Source organism: Neoarius graeffei, chromosome 9 (genome assembly GCF_027579695.1).
Source record: "Neoarius graeffei isolate fNeoGra1 chromosome 9, fNeoGra1.pri, whole genome shotgun sequence".
NCBI classification, from domain to species: Eukaryota; Metazoa; Chordata; class Actinopteri; order Siluriformes; family Ariidae; genus Neoarius; species Neoarius graeffei.
In genome coordinates, this window is record NC_083577.1 from 36,424,696 (window position 1) to 36,442,197 (window position 17,502).

The 17,502-nt window shown below is 41.6% G+C and overlaps 1 protein-coding gene and 1 long non-coding RNA gene across 3 annotated transcripts in view; one reads left to right on the forward strand and one right to left on the reverse strand.

Annotated features, from left to right (window-relative positions):
• LOC132891631 (uncharacterized) overlaps positions 1 to 17,502 on the reverse strand; it is a 123,839-nt gene that overhangs the window by 64,226 nt on the left and 42,111 nt on the right. For both annotated transcript variants that reach the window (XR_009655345.1, XR_009655346.1), the window contains exon 2: positions 12,902 to 13,066. This is a non-coding gene — a long non-coding RNA (uncharacterized LOC132891631). The remainder of the gene's footprint in view (positions 1 to 12,901; positions 13,067 to 17,502) is intronic.
• Positions 1 to 17,502, forward strand: part of LOC132891630 (gamma-glutamylaminecyclotransferase-like) — a 51,704-nt gene that overhangs the window by 8,925 nt on the left and 25,277 nt on the right. The window lies entirely within an intron of this gene.

Sequence of the window (17,502 nt, forward strand, 5' to 3'; positions counted from 1 at the left end):
TGAAAGGTGAGGGTGGCATACTAACCCTTATCATGCTGGATTTAAATGGGCATTTTTATTGCCCATGAAGAAGCTTTATTTCTTAATTACTAAAATATCATGAGAATCACTGACAAACCATACATTTCCTGAAAGGGTGAACTTTGGGGAATAATCTTGTGAGATTTTTGCAAAGCCTTACCTGCTCAGGGGTGATTTATAACCCTAATTACCTGCTAATTAACAGGTATGTTCAGGTGAGCCAAAAAGGGGTGAAATGTTGTATTTTTTTAATAAGACGATATAAAACACCAAATTTTCAGGATATGTCCTTGGGGTAACTAGTAGTACATTTTTTGCAAATTCAGCTCATTTGCATAAACCGTTGCCATGGCAACAGCAGATACCCTAGCAACTGGGGGTATACTGGGTTTAGCATGGTCTGGTTGTACTGTACCAGAGAGGGTCAGAATAGTTATTTGTTGTTGTAATGAACTAATGTAGACCTAGTTTGGCTATTTTTATATATTTCATCATCTTTTGGATATTTGAATAATATAATATATGGGATCAGATCTATTTTACCACATTATTTTATCTGTTCTTCTATTTCAGTCATAGCAACCAACATTTATACTTCATTCTTTAATCACTAAAAGTTGATACACGTGTAGCCATATTTCTTGGCAGTGTATCCTGAAATTGATATTAATATACAAAGTCTGAACGATTTTACACCATCTGAAGCTAAAGCGCGTGTGTTGAAATGCTGTTTTACGATTTGGCGAGTTGTAAACAGTGTGACGTCGCACGCTCTGATTGGCTGCCGAGTTCAAAATGAAGCCGTTCGTTAACACCCAGTAGTTAATTTATACATGATCATATTTAAACTGTTTACCTGGCCCTTGGCCAGGTTGGGGAGCGTGGAGTTTGAACATATTTCTATTTGAATTTCACCGTTCTGATGGTCTCCTTGCTGCAACCGTCTTCGTCTACAAGATGCTATTTTCCCACCAAAATGACGCTTCCGAACATCTCCGAAGATGCACGAAGATGACACAGTCCTGCCGCGGAGCGTGACGAAAACAAAGATGGCGGACCTCGTATCGAAAAGATGCATTTTACGAACAATTTCTTCACAATTCTAGGTAAAATGAGTAATAAAACTTAATTTGTATCGAAAACGTATTGGCCCACCTGGGCCACTGTTTGGCCAAATTTAGTGGCCCGAACTGGCCCGAAAGATGTAAAAAACAAAAAAACAAAAAACAAAACACCGCCTGGCCATCGGGCAAGTGCTAATGTCGAGCCCTGAGGTAATGTAGAGGATAACTCCATTTATCAGACAGCATTTCTATGGATTCATATCACAGCAGCAGATTTACAAAACTAATTATGGCAAAAAAGTTCAAAGTGTTTAAAAAAATTATTTACGCTTGAAATTACGTATTAAGCTTCAATGCGCATGCGTACATGTTTGCACATGCGCTGTATTGGAACGCAATAATTCTGCTCCCCTTGGGTTCTGTCGGGTGGAAACTGTTTGCTGACTGGGTGGAAAGTGGAGGTAAACCTCTGTGTGTAGTACAAAGAACACTGTTGATAAAATAGGACCGATGCATTTATTGTCGCAATAAAAATAGTTAGATATCGTTTTCAGCAAGCCAGTAGGTACCAGCAAGAGTAAAGAGTGAGACATAAACATAATGAGGTAGAAAAAAAATAGGAAAGGCATACTTGCCAACTTTTTTCAAAATTCTCATGGGGGAGAAAAGTGTTTGAAAGACACTTTCAATTGGACGAGGGTATGATGCACGGTTGAAACAATAAAAACAGTGGCAGAGGCGATTCTAGAGTCTGTTGTGGCCCCAAGCAAAAATTTCCAGGGGGCTCTTCTGACCAGTGTTCATCACCAATATGTTATAAATAATCTGACACCAACAAAAAAATGTATGAAACCAAAGTTTTTTAAATTCCAAATGTGAAAATGCAATGGTAAAGAACAAAAACAATTAAAAAAAAAAAAAACCAAAATAAATAAGCCCTCGGGCCCCGACTCTCATGGGGCCCCTGGGCCAGGGGGGCCCCAAGCAGTTGCCTGCCTTGCCTGTTCACAAGCTGTGTGTCTGAACAGTGGAGCCCAATTAATTGCAAACCATTTGAAATTTATACAGTTAGAGTTTTTGAGTTGTTGATCTTGTTCTATCAGTTACTATAGGTCAGCGGTTCCCAAACTTATTTTTCCGCGCACCACCTTTTTCATCTTGACTTTGTTTGCATACCCCCAATGCCCGACACGTAAAAAAGTGCAACACATTCTATTTATATAAGGCACCAAGTTTAATGAAATTAGAATGCCAAAGTCAAAACGCGTAACAGGTCTATGAGCTCTCTCCTTCAGAAGTATGGAAAACAATAAAACAAAGAACAAGGACAAACAGGTTCACAGTTTGACAAAAATAGGGGATTTTCAAATTCAGTGCAGGTGCAGCGCTCTGGGACAGTCAGAGAGAGAGTTACGTTATGCGGCAATTTTTAATTAGTTTTGGGGAGGTTGTGTTTGGAGGTTAAATGGGCTACTTACCCATATTAATGCGACGGGTGGGCCTGCACATCTTTTAAAAGCTCTCCAATGTCTGGTGGGATCATTGACAGTTTAATGCGCAAGTCCTTCTCAACAGCATCCAGTCTTTGATGATATTTTGTCTTCAGTGTTGTAAGAGCAGAGAAACCTGACTCACACAGGTAGGTGGTGGCGAAGGGGGATCAAAACCCTCAGGGCTTGCTTTGCCAGTGCTGGATATACGCTCATTGCCTTGGCCCAAAAATCCACGAGGAGGTTGCCGTTTGAACTGCAGCTGGAGCGCTCAGTCAGATGACGGGTCAATCAGCTGTTCCTGCTCCAGATGTGGTACGGAGAGTGACACTTCAAATGGGTAGCGAATCTAGGACTTGGATGTATCTGTAGTAGGGAAATATTTCCATAGCTGCTCGGCGAGTTGGGTGAGGTGTTCAATTATTTGACGTTTAGCATTTTTGTCCATGATGACCTCATTTGCATGCAATGTAGGGGAACACAGAATCATGTTCTCACTCACACAGCATGCCCAGAATCGCAGCTTTTTGACCATGGCCTCTATCTTGTCTTGTGTCTCGAACAGGGTAACACTGACTCCTTGCAGCCCCAAATTCAGTTCATTCATAACCGAAAATATGTCAGCCAAGTAGGCGAGGTTTTGCAGAAACACCTCATCATGCAGGCTGGAGGCCAAATGAAACGGATTGTCTTCAAAGAATTGCTGGAGTTCATGTTGCAGTTCAAAAAGCCTTGTTAACACCTTGCCCCGTGACAACCAGCGCACTTCAGTGTGCAAGAGCAGCGCAGTGTGCTCGCTGCCCATTTCATTGCACAACACTGAACAGCCTTGAATTTAGCGGACGAGCCTTGATGAAGTTCACCAGTTTCACTGCATCGTTGAGGACGGAAAGTAGATCTCCTGGCATGTCTTTGGCTGCGAGGGCCTCCCTGTGAACACTGCAGTGTAACCAGACAATGGATGGACAGACTTTTCCTGATGTGCGCTATAAGCCCTGTGTGCTTCCCTGTCATGGCCTTGGCACCCTCGGCGCATATTCCCACGCATCGTGTCCAGTCTATTTCGTTTGACTTCATGAATTCATCAAGCAAATTAAATATTTCTTCTCCCGTTGTCTACTTGGAGAGAATAAAACTCGCTCTCTTTTACGCGAGTAACTAACGCAGCCAGAATGTGTTTGGGCATCCTGTCGATGCGGTGTGACAGTGTTGCTGGACACTGGAATCAAGTCCAACAGTTTTGCTTCTTTCTCTCCAATCATACATTCAACCATGTCTTTGGCAATCGGTAAGCACACGTCTTCAACGAGTGTGTGAGGCAGCCCCTTTTTTGCGATTCTGTAACTGGCCAGATAAGATGCCCGTAATGCGTTTTTAGTCGATCCACTTGAAGGAAACTGTAGTTGTTTCTGGCTGTTTAACTCATCCAATTTTGTTTGAAAAAAACGTAAGGGGTTTTGTACTAAAACTGGGGTGTTTGGCGTTAAGGTGGCGACATAGGTGAGAGGGCTTCAGTGTGCTGTTAGACAGGATCTCACTGCACACCACGCACTGAGGCTTTGGACAGTCTGCATCGCCAAGCCATGTGAAGCCCAGCCCCAGATATGACTCCTCGTACCATGCACGTACCACAGTTTGGGAATCCCTGTTCTAAAGCATCACTTGTTATTTTCTGTGGGTCTCTGTATGTATACAATATTCAGGCAGGAGATTTTTCAGCTCAAAATCTGATTTAAGCACGCTTCCCTTTCATTGTTACTATATTAAAATTCAAGACGAGTATTATTTCAGATTTTTCACTCTGAGCTCTCTCATGCCTGAGACATGAATCCCATAACCTATAGCAGGGATTCCCAAACTGTGGTACACGCACCACTGGTGGTACTCGAGCTGCCGCTAGGGGGTACGAGAGATTAAAACGGCAATGGCAGATCTATGGTTTTAAAAAAGGTTAACTTGCTAACTAATACAGGGATTAAAGCAAAAAAAAATCCTGAGCCTGAACTTTTTAGACTCATGCAAGCGACTCTATATGGCCGGTCGGTTGGAAGAGCTGGCACACAATATAGGCCTATATATTATTTGGTTGCAGGGGTCGTAATATGCGACATGAACACATTCACAGGGTCAAAGAGATTGCATGAATGATTGCAGACTAATGGCCCTTTTCCACTACCCTTTTTCAGCTCACTTCAGCTCGCTTCAGCTCACTTCAGCCCGACACGGCTCGCGTTTCGACTACCAAAAACCAGCACGACTCAGCTCGCTTCAGCCCTGCTTAGCCCCTAAAACTCGCACCGTTTTGGAGTGGGGCTGAAGCAAGCCAAGCCGTGCCGAGTGAGGCTGGGGGCGTGAGCAGACACTCCCCTGTGCACTGATTGGTGAGGAGGAGTGTCCTCACATGCCCCCACACGCCCCGCGAGCGCGCTGGGATCTGTAAACACCGCAAACCCGGAAGGAGAATAATTACGAATTACGAGAATTTCTGAAGCCTTATGCGCCTCGCCTCATCTATACGCTCTTGCCAGTATCTGTTGGCGTTGTCGGTGACAACAAGCCACAGCACCAAGACCAGCAACACTAACGACTCCATGTCCTCCATGTTTATTGTTTACTATTCGGGTCATGAGACTACCGCTTAAAAGCTCACTGATGTCACTGTTTGTGCTGCTTAACGACATCACCTGACGTCCACCCACTTTCGCTAACTCCACCCAATGTGTCCACCCACTTCCAGCCAGCACGGTTCAGCGCGGTTGTAGTCGAAATGCAACTCCAACAGCCCCGCTCAGCCCGACTCAGCACGGCACGGCTCAGCCCGACTCAGCCGCGTTTGTAGTGGAAAAGCGGCATTAGTTTGACTTTTGAAAATGCAATACCAAAAACGGCCAGTAGATGGCAAAAGTGCACCTCACCAAAATATGCTACATGTAGCATTTAGGATTTCTTTTGATATCAAGTTTTGATGCTAAGCTTTGTCCTTAACAGGTTACAAATTGACCTACAATCACAAGGTGAACTGTTACAAGGGTATGTGAAATTCAGTCTAGCATTGGAAAAAAAATCTTTGTAACCATTTAATTTAGGGTACATTAAAAGGACAGTGGTTTACTTTTTAAACAGTTTTAATAATTCAACATTTCAATAACTTTTAACTCACAGCTGCTCTGTGAGCAGGGTCTGACTCGTGTCTAGGAAGAACCTTTTTGCCGCTGGATGCATAGGAGCTTCTTGGAGCACAGCGTGCAGAAGCAAGCACCTGGCTCCCTCAACTTCCTACACCAACTGCTAAATGGCTTGCCATTTAGCACTGGCAAAGCAAGCCCTGAGGGTTTTGATCCCCCTTCGCCACCACCTACCTGTGTGAGTCAGGTTTCTCTGCTCTTACAGCAATGAAGACAAAATATCGTCAAAGACTGGATGCTGTTGAGAAGGACTTGCGCATTAAACTGTCAACAATCCCACCAGACATTGGAGAGCTTTTAAAAGATGTGCAGGCCCACCCGTCGCATTAATATGGGTAAGTAGCCCATTTAACCTCCAAACACAACCTCCCCAAAACTAATTGAAAATTGCCGCATAATCGCGTATCTCTCTCTCTCTCTCTCTCAGACTGTCCCAGAGCGCTGCACCTGCGCTGAATTTGAAAATCCCCTATTTTTGGTTCCTTGTAAAATTAAGGATCAGTTTTGCTTGTGATTTCAAAGTTTTGAAATTGACAGTTTTCAAAACTTTGAAATCACTCGTGAAATTAATCCTTAATTTTACTCGGGCCCCATACGATTACCTATACAAAGCACATCAGATCTTCAAAATTTTGGTAGTTCTTTCTCATGTTATAGTACTATTTTGGTGACTAAGTATTTTTTTTAAAAGAAATAAAATTGATTTATGAGGCATTAAAAATGAAGAAAAAAATCATTTCACACCTATATTTCAAATGCATATTGCTCATGTATGACAAGGTCTGCCATCAAAAGAATTATACCACTGGAAAGAACATGTCTTCATTAATATATTCACAAAATATGAAGTTTGTGTCTTGAACCAAATTATATTTATTAAGGTATCAAATATGCCATGTTTCACCACAAATGTAAAATACAGAGCCACTGTACTTAAAATACAATCGGATCATAAAATTGATGCAGGCTTTGGCCCATATTATTTTAAAATCAGACTTTCCTGAAGATGGGATGCTTCTACCAACTATCGAGTACGACTCCAGGTCATTTCATCCAAAGCCGCCTCCATACACACTATCAATTATTTTATATTTCAGCTATTTGTTTGTTTGAAGAAAAAAAAAAAAGGACGAATTCTTAGTGGAATTTGACCGAAGCAAAACACATTTTTGTAAAGCAAATCAGTGCCATAGTATGTGCATGTCGACACTAAAAAGCGTACGGGGGGATAACCACGTAGGCCTGTGCCACTTGCTGACCCTGGGATGAGTTAACTCCCTAGTTATTGCAGGCTGCTCGCTTGCATGTCTGTTTCCAGCTGGGTCATATTAAATCTTTAGGCGCCAAGCAGCGCTCTCGTGGGGCTTTAATTCGCGAACACCAGAATACATGAAATATGAAATAATTGATAGTGCATATGAAAAAGGCTTTGGACAAAATAACGATTGAGCGAAATGGTCATTGGGAAGAAGTGTCCTGATCCCCTCGTCTCCTCTCGGTACTAAGCCTCAGAGTTTCCTTGCCCTCTTTCCAAATTATGGACAGAATTCTAAAAAATTGGAACATGCCACTGTCACGAGTACTGTTGTGACCACAACCATATACAGCACAAAGATAGGGCATTTAACTAAAAACACTCCAAAGCAGTGGAAAAACAGAGTTGCGTACTGTACACGTGAGTGTTTTGTATGGAATGTCACTTGACCCTGTATTGGTATATCCACCAACATGGCTGACATCTGAGTTTCTATTTTGCTTTGATGTCACTTGTAAGTCAAGGATGGCGGACTTTTTGGATGGTTGGAAATAATTACATTTTTTTCGCAGTCCAAATCCTGCCCTCTGATTGGCTGGCGAGCGGGTCCGTATCCTATGGTACGGACCTCTGGCGACTCGCTCGTTCACAACATAGTAGTATTTTTTGTCAACACTATCTTTTTTTATAAGATTTATTTATAAGATTATCAAAAATCTTATAAGTTTTTGCCAGCATTTCGCAGGAAAATGGCATTAATTTTACAGCATGGATAGCGATAATGACAGTGTTCACAGTGAAAGCGAGTTTTACTACCCTGAGGAAGAAGAAATAAAAAAAACATTTCAGGAGAAAGCTAAAAACCTGTAATTTGCTAACGCCGAGCAAAAACATGGCTGAATCCTGAATGACTCCTATTTGTATAAATAGGGGACTACATAGGTGGCAAAATTATTTTTTTTGCTGCTATGGAAGTGCATTTGTATACCGAGGAGGAAGCAATTTGTATTCCAGCCGTGAATGAGGATTCAAAATGGTGGCTCGGCTCGGTTTTCCCTTTCGGGCGCTCTTGTTTTCTGTTAGAATTTGGTAAAGAAAAAAAATTTATTTCTCAGGAGAATAGCATTAATTTTACATCATGGATAGCGATAACTACAGTGTTCACAGCGAAAGCGAGTTTTACTGCCCTGAGGAAGAAGAAATAAACATTTCAGGAGAAAGCTAAAAACCTCTAACTTGCTAACAGTTTGATCTCATTAGTTAATGAGGCCCATTTTAGACCATGTTATCCTAATACATAATATTATGTTGGGTAAAAACTTTAAACCAGTACAATCTCTTCAAAGTTTCACCAAATGGCTTTATTTGTGCAATATAAAGGTCATAATACTGTAGAACTTTGGTCGAGCAAAAACACCGAGCAAAAACATGGCTGAATCCTGAATGACTCCTATTTGTATAAATAGGGGACATACCTTCAACTGTCTAATATTTTTCAAAGTAATGAACTGTGTAGCCAGGAAAAGCGCCGCGTTTTCTAAATGCACTCCTGAAAATTGCTCATTAACTAGGGGAATTAAATTTGATATTTTTGACCTGTTAATCATTAATGTACATGAAAGAAAAAGGCTTAAAAGTTATAACTTGTTTTAGTGAAAAGTACTAAAATGCACTAGAATGCAGGCTTTTGCGTGTTATTAATTTTTTCGGGGGACGTAGCCCCCATCTTAGTTTGACTTTCAAAAGTTCAGGATTTTTTTTTTTTTCTTTGCTCCACTTTCATCTCTATTTAAGGTAAAATTAATTTAAAAGATGCAATTTCATGATTTGTATGCATAGCCAGGACTTGAAATATTATAGTATAAATATAGTTACCAGGTATTACAGGGAATGAAAATATAAAAATACAATTAATTAGAATGTTTAAAGTAACATCTTTGTTTTTCGTGATTAGGCCTAGAAAAAAAAATTGTGTTTTTCCGGTTGTCCACCCGACCCTGCTAAAACCTCGCCAACCCTGTATATATTTTAACTAGTTCATTCAATAAAGAACTCAATTTCTAAACGAAATACATAGAGAAAATGATCAACAACGCGACATGCAGTCTGTGTGGACTCGTTTACTTAAGACGATGCACAAAAAAATCCATTCCGGGCGCTGCCAAGTTGATCGGTCACATGACCACGTGTTATCGCGATCACATTATCACTTACGGGAATTTGTCGAGACAAGAACGAGAACATGGCGACCACCAGTGGCACCATGATTTTTAAAATTAACTTGTGTTGTAATTTTTCAATAATTTTGTCCTTTAAATCAAATCTCAATTTAATTCAAATTTATAATTTACACCACCCAACACAAGATATAGCACACGACCTTAAAACGTCCACTGTATCAGAAGACATAGGTCACACACGACCGTCGTCAACGGCCCACATGGAATAGAAATAGCCGAGGATATAAATCTGGGCGATCTGCTCCATCGGTAAGTATTTTATCAATATTTATTGATTGCAAATTTCACATGCAGTATTGCACAAGATTTAATGCCAGTGCTGTCCCTGCCGTAAGCTGTTTCACAAAAATAGGCCCATCTTGAATGGGCGATAATACAAGTAAATTCTAGGCCTAGAGTCTGACAAATTATATACAATACGCTATAAGGTCTTTATAAAACAGCTTTTAAACTTTTGAAACAGATTTTAATTTTGAATATTGAACATTTCAAATTTTGACAGTTTTACATCCAGTTTAATATTATTGATCTAATAGTAATAAATCCATAAGTTCTCTACAGTATTAAAGTATTTTTGAGTACGGTATTGGTTTAAAAATTTTACTTACTCTTTAAAAAAATTCATTGACTTTTGTGAAATATTGAAAGACATTCTGAATGTTTGCACTTTACTGATGCATGTTTTGTATTAAAATTTCTATATTCTTGAAACTATATTGAACTTTTTTTCTGCAGCATGATTGTAGGAGAAATTCCATGTCAACTGTTCCTGATGCTCAGCTATGGGTCCCCCAAATATTTTTATCCGATTAATCATATTTCAGTCTTTAATTTGGTTTATACTTGGTATTAAATATTAATTTATATCTGACAGATAAAAATATTTGTATTAACCACTCTAGGTGGGGGTTTCACCACTGCTACATGGTTCTCTGTAGCCCACTTCAGCATTGAAATTTTTGAAATTAATTTTATCAGACAAGTCATATTAAAAAGGTTTAGTACAAGAACAAATGAAGCATAAAACTGAAATGGTAAATATTGAAAAAATATCTTAACTCTACAGATATAACATTGTCTCTAAGTTTAGTCATTATTTAATAATTAAATATTTAAAATATGGTTGAAAGTCTAAGAGACTGTCCGTTCTTGTCTTACACTAGTGTGAAGCCGCATAGTCAACATAGAAAATAAAAAAAAAATAAAAAACCACCGTCCTACCCTAATTTTTTTTTTTTTTGAAGGGTTGACAGGAGAAACAAATTTTTTTTTTTCTAGGCCTTTTTTTCCCCTTTTAGCGTTTAGTGTGTTCACCTTCATTAAAATGTTTGTGAATAGTCAGTTTGAGAGTTATGACCATCTTTCCACCAAGGATGCTACACATAGGGCATTTTAACGACTAGCGAGGCACCCCAGCAACAGGAACACTTTGTGAATAGTGAGCTCAGCTGACCACCACTTTGTCTTGTATATCTAATGAGGCCGATGTGACGTTGGATGCAACACAGCAGTTGTACCCTACTAAAAATTATCTTCAGCTTGGGGGGGGGGAATGGGCCATGGCCTAGTGGTTGAGAAATGCTGGTACAGGATATTGCACTTTTTTACTTAATTAATTAAATTAATTAATTAAATAACTTTTTTTTAAATTGCACTAGGAAAGGTTGAATTTAACTTGGGAGCATAAGTTTTTCCACAAAATCAAGTCATACATGAGCTGATAGCCGATGAGACATGTAGCACCGACTTGGCTATAAGCCATGTATGATGAGAGTAACTGTTTTATTCTATCCACATTCACTGGATTTTGAGAAACAGAATTTTTAGTTTTACTTTTTTGCAAATTTGATAAACTTGATTACAAAACGTCCGACAAAATCATTTCTGCTTAGAATGTAAACAAACCGGCAAAATGACAGGAGCAATTTGTGAAAAATGTGATAATTCTTGAAACGTAAAAAAGTAAAAAAAAAAAAAAAATACATTCTTGCCATCAAATACTTTTTATTCCATATTTTGTTTGCTTTTTTTGGGGGGGGGTCTTCAGGGTTTTTGGTGGTTGGCAAACCAACTTAAAGGTGTATTACCACCACTGACTGGGCTGGAGTATGGAACAGAAGAAATGTGGGGGTGGGGAATTGTATTCATTTAGCTATTTCTGTTTCTTTTAAATACTTGATAACGATTTCTGGGGTTTTGTTTTCGAGTAGAGTTTTTGTTTTGTCCTCGGTTGGTTCAGTAACACGCTCCATTTTGTTTTTCTCTACTTACAGTATATGAGCTGATAGTAGTAGAGTAGCCAATCAGAGTGCGTGATTGCTCATATCCAGTGAATGCGGATAGAAGGATTGTGGATATGCCACACTGGCAGAAATGGGGGGGTACAATAGGAGTCCATTTCTGTCCCCCAAGGTCCAATCTACACTAATGTACCCCTTAGAGCTCATTATTGGACCTCAGGGTAACTGTGTACTTTTTTTTTTTTTTGGGCCAAAATGATACACATGTTCCCAAGCAGGATACAAAGGGTACAAATAAGTACCTGAGCGGGTACTGCCCCAGTGACGAGCCATTGTACCCCTCAAGGCACAATAATAAACTTTTTATGTATTGAGAGTGCATTAACCTCGAATTTATTTAGGCACGGTCTGTTGTTTTCTGAATGATGAACACATTAGGTTTAACATGATAAAGATGGGGACAAAAGATGACGATGAAATATTCTTTAGTTATTAAACAGACTGATGAAATGACACTACTTGAAGCGTCGAAGATATCCAGCTGTGTTGAAAAGCTGTTTATTTTTCTCCACTAGAGGCCCATAGTGTCACAATGTTTTACATGAGAGCAAAATGACATGACTGATGTATCAAATCAAAGGATTCTTTAAAGGGTCATCCATCCATCCGCGCATAGAATTGTTTGTTTGATGTAAGCTTAAACTCCCGTCCGTCCGTTTGATGTAAGCTTAAAGGATATGGGACATGGATTTTTTTCTGGACATAATTATGTATAAAGGACATAAGAAATGCCATCTAAATCACTGCAGGGTGTCAAAAATGTGAAAATCATCACATTCAAGTTTTTTTATACATCAGCATAAAACAAGGATTCGTTAATGAGCTAGGTGGTCACGTGACCCGTGACGTAACAAAAACTTTCCAAGGAGCCAGCGCTTGGGAATCTAATGTAAACAGGTTACCGAAATGGACACCATCGACAGTGACATTCCCGATGTTTCACAGAGATGTGACGTTAGACCTTATCAATTCGAACCGATAGCTGGAAATTCACATGAACATGGATCTTGTCTTTACTCTGACGGGTCAGATGATTCTGAGAGTGAGAGTGCATTCAGTCCCCATGAAACTGAAAGCGGTCGGCTCGATAACACTTCCTGGTAAGTTAAAAACAATTCTGCTCAAAGGCTAATCTGTTGAAGTATTATTTTTGTATCATACATTGAAAGTTCATCATAGATCTAGCTAAAGTCCATTGCAAGCTAGTTTTTTTTTTTGCTGATATTTTTCGAGATTGAGATACAATGCTTCCAGAGTCTGAGATGAAAACATTCAAAATGGCGAAATGAGTCAGAATTATGATAATCAATAATTGATACACCCAAAATTATAATACTAATCCTTACCTCGGCTTTCAGTCGCTTAGCGAATGCACCTCGGCATTTTTCCGCATGAGGCCCATGGTAAAACCACACTTCCAGGAGGGGCTGCCGTCTGCCTCCCAAGCCGGCCGAGAGCGCTCCTCGTCGGGCACGGCCAGGCGGGCGAATGCCCTGGTTCGTCCGCCCTGTCTAAAAAAATAATGGTACAACTCCGAGTGAAGGTAAATTTGGCTTGGCAATTAATTTCGTTCAGTACCTGAGTATTAAAGTTGAAAGAATTCTCTGTGAAATGGTCCGAACACAGTTTGTGGGAAACAGTAGGTGCAAAGTTTTTTCTACGGCAGTAGTGAGCCCACACTTTCCTCAGCTTCGGGTCCTTGGGGAATGCAAAAAAACTTATTCCAGGGCATTTCCCATTGGAATTATTGCAACCATAAGCAGCACAATACACCATTATGTCCAATGTACTTTATTTTTTTTAAAGGTTTTTTTTGGGGCTTTTTTCACCTTTATTATTGGATAGGACAGTGTAGAGACAGGAAATGAGCGGGAGAGAGAGACGGGGAGGGATTGGGAAATGACCTCGGGCCGGAATCGAACCCGGGTCCCCGGATTTATGGTATGGCGCCTTATCCACCTGAGTCACGACGCCCCCGTCCAATGTACTTTAAAGACTATAAAAACAATTTTCTTGTCATCCACTTCTCCATTCATCTAATCTACCCGCTTGTGCTGTGCCCGAAAGTTTTTGTGACGTATGATCACGTGACAGCGGCTCTTCCAGTTGTAGAAAATGCATATCGGAAGTCGAGCAGAAATGCCATATAATCACGAATATAACGATTTTGCTGAATTTAATAGATGATTTTGTATTTGTTGATGCAATTAATTCATATTTTTAATAGAAAGAAACTGATATAGCGTGCATTTATGTTTCATGTCCCATATCCTTTAAACTCTACAAAAGCTTCGAAGGGAAGGAACTGTGTATTTTTGAAGGCCAGTGAATGGTATGTGTACATGGTCAGAGTATAGATTACTTGAGGGAACAAAAATGTCAGAATTGGATCCATTCTCAAAGCAAACCCTTAACACAATCTTACATACAAGATGGTGCCGCAAGAGTGGCAGTTAGTTACAGTAGCTCCGAGCGTGTTTGTTTTGGTACGTTTTTGTACTTTTTTCATGTTTCTTTCTGCACTAGTCTCAGTCGGAAGTGTGCACCTCGGGATGTACTACTCGTGAGACTGTGCATTTTGTATTTTTCTCTTTTTCTGGGGCTATTTAAATCGGCATCAGCGGACCCTTTTAGGTGGGGTTTACATTAGACCGTATCAGCGGATCATCAGATTAACGTTTTTAAAACGATTAGTGTGCACACAGCAACGCCAATACACGGATACGCTCGGCTCTGCAGGCATCCTGCGCTCCAAATCACTCCGCCCTGAACAGCGAGTGCCCTCTGGAGGGTGCGCACTCCGGCCCTGCGCAGCTCACAGAGCGCGCGAGTGGAGCGCACAAGCAGTGATTTGGGACTGAGCTGCTGTGTGTGTGATCTCAGTGCATGTCGGGCATGCGCGTCACTTACCACTTGCAAGTGGAAGGATGGCAAGCCTGAAGACAATCATAACTACACAATGGGCAGTATTTGCATCAGTATTTACAGTATTTTCATACTTTTATACTCTTTAATGAAAGGTGATACAAGGCAGAAGTCTGCGCCGTTTTTCAGCAGTTGCGTCACATGACCAACGCCAGCGAATCAGGAAGGTGGATGCCAGTGACGTTGTCTAATGACGACACCAGCTAGAGCTCAGCACAGTGTATCCGTGTATTCTCAATGTTTACACAGCACCGGACCAGACACGATCTGGATTGAATATGTGGACCCTGACGGATTCCCGTTTCCCGGCGTTTCCAGGCGTTTTAATGTAAACGGACAGTGCATCCGCGAAGAAAACGAGACAGATACGGTCTAATGTAAACTTGGCCTTAGCCACGACTCCATTGTTTACACTCGGGAGCAGCTGTTAGCACTGCGCAACACCAAGGTACTCCCCGTGGAAAGACGGGTGATCCCCGCAGAATTAAAGAGAAGGGGATGCAGAGCTGGAATGAAGTGCCGGGAGAAGAAAAGACGGTATAAACCATGTATACAGTCTGTCATCATGGGAAACGTAAGATCTCTCCCTAATAAGATGGATGCGCTAACGGCACTAACCAGGCTGCAGAGGGAGTACCGGGAGTGTAGCCTTATGTGCTTCACAGAGACTTGGCTGAATGAACTCTCACCGGACTCACACGTCACTCTGGACAGATTTTAACTCGTGAGAGCGGACAGGAAAGCCAAGGAGGGGGTATAGAGATCTTGCAGTCATGTGACCAGAAAGTACACAGCCGCCATCTTGTCAGTAAAAAACACCGCTGAATACTGCTGCACTCGTGTACAAAATGGATAAATTTCAACCGACGGACTACACGGCTCATTTTTCTAATGAACAGATAACTAGATATATGTCTAAAATAAACGACCTACAGATTAGTGACCCTTATCGCTTACCGGATGTAGTTTTCATGACCGTGTCAGTGGATATTGAACTGCCAGAGGTGGAATACCCAGACGTGTATAATTACCTCATTAACTTTCCCTCGCTGTTCAGTGGTGAAGCACTGCGTGCTTATAAATCTCTGGACAGTTATCTTTACAGAAATTCAGGATTTGTCAGCCGCCCTCAGATGTGGCATCTTGTAAACAAGAAAATAATCCTCATTGGACGGGTAAGTCATTTAAGTATTACTAGTACTGATACTAGATATATCAGTAGTATCTAGTATAGCACTGACCAGCCGATAATAGAATGAGGTAATTCCAGCTGTAATTCCAAATCGTCCGTCTTGTTTACCATGGATCTGGCGTTGGAGAGATAGAGGCTTGGCAGTGGAGATTTGAGTGGCTGTTTTCTGAGCTTAGTCAACAGGCCGGCTCTGCAGCCTCTCTTTTGCTTCCTCTCCCGACGCCACCTCCTTCGCCTGCCAGACCCGATAACAATCCACGGAGACCCCGCTGGTCTCGCTATCTCGTCCGGAATGTTGTGCATGCGATGGAAATCGCTACAAACCGTCATTTTCTGCTGGAAACCAATGTCCAGTAAGTCCATATGGTTGTAGTGGATATTGAAGTCCGGTACAGACGAACAACATGCAAAAATACACACAAAAAACATAAACGTGCACAGGTAGGGAGAGCTTGTAGCCGCAGCCGTTGTAGTAGAATTGTATATAGTAGGGTTTTCCAGAAGAAAAGGTAGAAGTAGAAGGCGGAAATATGGCGTTTGACCGACAAGATGGCGTCTCTTACAATCTGGATCGGCTGTGACGTCACATGTGATCTCTATAGCGATGTTTGTGAATGACAGATGGTGTAACCCGGGGCACATCAGGGTAAAGGAGCAGTACTGCAGTAAAAACATTGAACTGCTAGTGGTTAGCATTTGGCCATATTACCTCCCGAGGGAATTCTCGCACTTTATCGCGATAACTGTGTACATCCCCCCCCCCCCCCCCCTTCCAGTGGCTGATGCTGCTGCAGCCTGTGAGCTCTTAAGGCCAATTTATGCTGACAACCCAGTCCTCGCAGATGGCGTCGCAGACGGCATCTGCGAAGCCCCCCCTCCTTCGCAGACACTCTGTGCGCACCTCCCAAAAATTGTGACCACCGCAGACAGCCTCGCAGACGAGGGCTCTGATTGGTCCACTCTACAGCCGCTGTACATGCACTTCCACTTCCCTGCTTTCCCGGTTTGGTTTGTTTTCACGACTGCCATTTTTAAAAACACGAGCGAAGATGGAGCAGCACGAAGAGCGGTTGATCGAGGAAGTACATACATCTATACGACTCCAGTTCTAGTCATTATAAGTAACCGGAGGATAAACACTCCACTAACCACACCCACCAACTACTCCTAGCGATTTCGCGACTTCGCGCCCCCTTGCGTTGTGGCAGTGAATAACATCGCGCACGCCTATTACTCCCCGCTCAACGATAAATTACAGCTGTCTGCGAAAAGCTGTCTGCGAAAAGCTATCTGCGAAAGCCTTGGCGCAAGAGCATGCAGAGGCCTTTACACACTACAGTGTCAAAGCTTCAGACATCGCACCCCCAGTCCCTGCTACTAATCTCCGGTGACTTCAATCATGCTTCCCTGTCGTCCACTCTCCCAACCTTCACTCAGTATGTGAAATGCCACACCAGAGACAAGAGAACTTTGGATTTAATGTATGTGAACACCAAGGACACATATAGTTCATCACCCCTCCCCCGCTGGGCTGTTCTGACCACAATCTGGTTCACTTGTCCCCTACATACATACCTATGGTGAATAAACAACCACCCACCAAGAGGTATGTAAGGAGCTGGTCTGAGGAGACCAGTATGGCACTGAGGGACTGCTTTGACACCACGGACTGGGATGTGTTGTGTGAACCTCACGGGGATGACATTGATAGCCTGACAACCTGGATTACATTGATTTCTGTGTTGAAAACACTGCCAGTCAGGAAGGTATGGTGTTTTCCCAACAATAAACCTTGGGTGACCTCTGAACTAAAAGCCCTATTAAACGAGA